The sequence below is a fragment of the Raphanus sativus genome, chromosome 6, assembly GCF_000801105.2.
Source record: "Raphanus sativus cultivar WK10039 chromosome 6, ASM80110v3, whole genome shotgun sequence".
In the NCBI taxonomy this organism is placed as follows: domain Eukaryota; kingdom Viridiplantae; phylum Streptophyta; class Magnoliopsida; order Brassicales; family Brassicaceae; genus Raphanus; species Raphanus sativus.
Genome location: NC_079516.1, coordinates 27684305 through 27689151, shown reverse-complemented (window position 1 = coordinate 27689151; position 4847 = coordinate 27684305).

Genomic DNA, 4847 nt, shown 5'->3' with positions numbered 1-4847 from the left:
TCCATGGGCTTTAGCTGTGACCTGGGCTTCCTTTCCTTACTGAATGCAGATAAAAAACATCCTGAATTCATCCATGTACGCCCAATGCTTTGCCAGACTTGTTCCCTTCACCATTCCACACTTGCTTCCAAAGGTGTTTTCCACCCATTTTGGTGAATGAACAGCTCCATCCATTAACTTTTGTCTCCTGCCACTCCAGACTGATCACACACTTCAAATGTGTCCCAAAGAAACTTTAGATGTCGTGGTTCACTTTCTGGAAAGCCTTCTCCACTCATTTTACTCCCATGATGAAAGGTTCCCATTTTTCGGACAAAAAGAATCTTGATGTCTCCAACCACTCTTTGCATCTTTTGCACTTCATTTCTTCACCATAGAATCTCTTGATTTATTTCACATCCTGCCCTGACTTGAAATAATTTGAGTTCTCCATGTGACTAGACCTCAACCGACCTATCGGGAGGTGCCATGTGGCACAATCTGGACAATTGACTTTTCTTGACTTTTTCTCCATATGAGTTGACCTTCAAAATCACTCTAAAATATGTCTGATATACTCCATTGACTCTCAATCCCATGCTTGCACATCTCCATTTGAGTTTCGTTTCACCCGATTAGCCGTTTTTGACCATACCGATCAAAATAGCATTCCTCAGGACCATCTTGGCTTTGCTCCAACCAAATTCCATATAATGCCTCCAAATACCTTAGGAAATATTCCTACGTTGATATCCAAACTCCTGGAATCACTTAGGTCTCCTTCGTCCTTCGACCGCTACCAAGACTCTGCTTCGACCATCTCTAGAACCTCTATCGACCATTTGTCGTTCCACTCGAACCAACTGGTTCTTGTCTCGACCAATTGTCTTCTAACAATCCATAAAGATGATTAAGATCGATCCTTACTTGATTTGCTGACTTGTCAAAATCATCATTGCTCGGCCTCGACCTTATCGCAGCTCAACTCCAACTTCTCGACCAATACTGATTTATCCTCGACCGTTCTTCAAATTTCTTCGACCGAACCTCTAATCAAGTCTTGTGATGTCATCTCACACCAATCTCTGGTTGATTCCAAGTCGTTGACTTCGCGTTGACTTGACCTCTATGACCGGGGGTATTACATTCTCCCTTCTTAAAAATGAATTCGTCCTCGAATTCGCGTCGTGCTACGCTGCGCTACTCTGATTCCTCATCCTTCTTGTTACTTCAACTACTACGCTTTTGCTGCGCCATTCTGATTCTTCGACCGTCTTCTTCATCTTCGTTGCTTCCGTACACTGATCTCTTCTTGCATCCCTTACAACTTTCACCGTCTCTACTTCCCTTGCTCTGATTCTTACTTCGCATAAGAACCAAACTTACTGGTCTTCTTGCCATTACTTCCTAACCCTTCAACTTCTTCTTCGAAATCTGGATTTCGATTGGTTCTTCCATCTGGATCTTCTTCTTCACATTTGCAAAACTCCATCTCAAGTCTCTTTAACTTCTTCACATGCCAATCGTTGCTACCACTAACTGTCAACCATCATCACTACTTTACCACCATTCTCCATCTCACTTCTCAACTCTTCCAGTGATCGAACTTCATGCTTCTTCTGATGATCTTTACCTAATGTCTCCCCTTCTTGGAAACAACTTAATCTTCCTCTTTACTACACCATTCCTTCTTCACAACCACAATCTCTGAGCTTATCTCTTGGCGTACTATCACTTATACTCGTAGCCTCTTCAAGGTCTTCAAACTTCTCCAAATACAAATCTGTCTTCTCCCTCACTAACTGACTACCATACCACTGACCGACGACCATACTGCGACGTCTTTTAAAACTTCACACACGCTGTGGATCATCCATGATCACACTACTGGCTTCTTTGAAACTTCATACTCAAACATCCACACTGATGACGCCTCCGAGTCCTCACCTCTCTGACCATTATACCACTGATGTCTCTGAGTCTCCCTGACACGAGATCACACATCTCCTTGGCGCACCTTGTCAAAATTGGGGTCTTCCCGACACCGCAATGATTCTCAATACATGCATGGCTATAAATAGAGGTTGGCTTCCTAACTCTAGGGTTCAACCACAAGCGCTAAAAGGATTACTAGGGTTCTCACTCACCCTATCAAAACACTTCCCCAACGCACAAACAACCACCACGACTTAGCGATAATATCTACTCTCTAGAATATTACTCGCTACTAGGATTCCACAATCCTAATCACAATGCTATCACTATAGCAATCACACAGTTGCACCAGCAACAAAATACTAAGCAATTAAACAATCGCTAACAATTCAAAACAACACACAACATGCACTCAACTCATAAACACACAATGAGGAGGTTCAGCACCCACTTACCTTTACTTCACACAAGCTCAACGACGAGGAAAACTACCGCGTCTAATACTAGCATGGGTTCTACGGTTAGTTCCTCTCATTGCAGTTGGGGCTGATCGATCAGGGCGAGCTGGAGGAAGATCAGAGGTAGATGCTGGCGGGACGACATTAGAGGCATGCTTCAGCAAAATGTCCACTTCCTGCACACAGAGTGCATACCGCAAAATAGCTTAAATCCGGCTGACTTCTGACTCTTGTACACGCCCGAGGAGGATGGTCATTCAATCCACACATAATACAATCTTCAGTCGCTGGGACATCGCTCGAGACATGAGTTTGCGCAACATTCTGAGATGGTTCTCCGCTTGTACTTCCCCTCATAGTCATTCCCATGGTTCCACGCTCTTGATTAACTTCCATTCCCACTTCATTACTTGCTTCTTCGTTTGATGAGTGATCCTGATGCAGCTCACTCTCCGTTGGCATTGGCCTGTAGTGGTACTCATAGTACGGGTTTGACATTTGACTCCTCACACTGCCTCCACTGATACTAGAACTCCCAAACTCAGGTGTCAAAGTATATGCTGGACTCCATGCTGGCATTGGTATCCAAGGACTTCCTTCTCTTGAGCTGATGTCAACAACGTTCACCATCACTGTACTGTCCGATGATATGTCAATGATCTCTGGCGGAGGTGGCTCAATGATCTCCACATCCGATGAACTGATGAGCATGTCTTCCACTTCACTGTCATTCCCAAAAAGATAACTGTATGTAGGAGAAACGACTTGTGGGATTGCCTCCATATCCGGGAATAGGTTTATGCCTTCAAAATGATCAGACTCCTCCTCTATCTCTTCAAGCACTTCAGCTTCTTCAAACTCAGATGAACCAGTCTCATGCGAACTCTCGCTGCTCTCAACCACATTCTCGTCCTCAAAGTCAGAATCAGATCTTGAATCGCCTGATGAACTCGACTCGCTCGATCCATCATAACCAGTTACTCCAGACGTCATCCCAACTCTAAGTCTCCGAACCACACCCCTCATACTGAATCCTCTCCTCCCCTGTCGATTACCAACACTATCCGCTGCAACACAGGAAAAAGGGTAAGGTCCTAAATTTCCAAAATAACATATCATTCCTATTCCTAAGTAGAGGACGTGCCAGTTCCCTAATGATGCTGTTAGCGACTCATTTTGACTCGATAAAACATTTTGAAAAACCCGCAAACAAAAGCACGGCTTTACAACCATGCTCTGATACCACCATCTGTAACACCCCCGAACCGTCCTAGGCCGGACAAACCCAGAACCGATCCGGAAGCGCCACAGTTTGACGACACCACAGCCGATCCAAATGAAACTCAGCCAGTCCGACCGCAATATCGTCCCTCTCGACCGCGGCCTAAGGCTTGCAAACCCGATCCTTGGTCAAGAGTTGTGTTAAGTCCGGACAAAACTTAATTAATCAGCGCTAGACGGGGATTTTAATATTAAACATACATTTTATTTATATCACAAATATCGGGAACTCGACGATGTCCGCAAACACAAAACAAAGTTCGAAATAAAAAGGGGCACCCATGAAACACCAACGATAAAACAATTGAAAACTCCGGTCTTCTTATTCCTTACAAACAGCACCGCAAATCTACACAGGCCACGTCCTCCACACCCTGCTAACGCCCAAACCCTCTATGGTTACCTGCAAAAAGATACAACGATGGGGAATGAGCAACCTAATGTCACTCAGTGGGAACCAGCCCACTACAACAATAAATTTCCCCAATCAAACCCAATAACCCCAACAAGCAAGCAACCCCATATCAAGCAACATGCAACACTCAAGGATGCAACGACAATATGCAATGCGGAAACATGATACTACAATGCATGCTACTACACTACGCAGAGACTCTCTACTCGACGCGTAAGACCAAGACAGCCATATGCCTTGTCAAACTCACAACTCGTCTAGACTCAATCCTAGACTCAAGTGCGCACAAATCACAACACATGGATGGAGCTCCTACTACAACATCCTCGGGAAGCCACCCCTTCATACCGGAAGCCTATCCATCTCATCGCTGAATCTTCCCCACTATAAACACTCAGTACTATAGCTGAAGCATTCAGTTCTGGCAAACGACCATACTCCGAGTCCGGGCTACATCGTCATGTAGCGCTTGTCCATGGGCGCTACCCACTTAGCATTGACAAGCAGATGAGCGAGGTCAATCCGTCTCACATCGCGCCCCGCAGGTCAGCGATCACACATTAACTCAAGTCATAGCTCACCTACCCGGTTCCGCTAGACTATCACAGTCACTGAGATTGCATGTCATACTCACACAGAGTAAACAACTCAACACAAGCACTATTCTCCGCGAATAGGCTACACAACACTAGAAATAGCTCACCTACCCGGTTCCGCTAGACTCGACATGCAACCTCCACACAACTAGTCGTAGCCACCTACCTGGTAAGGCTAGACTC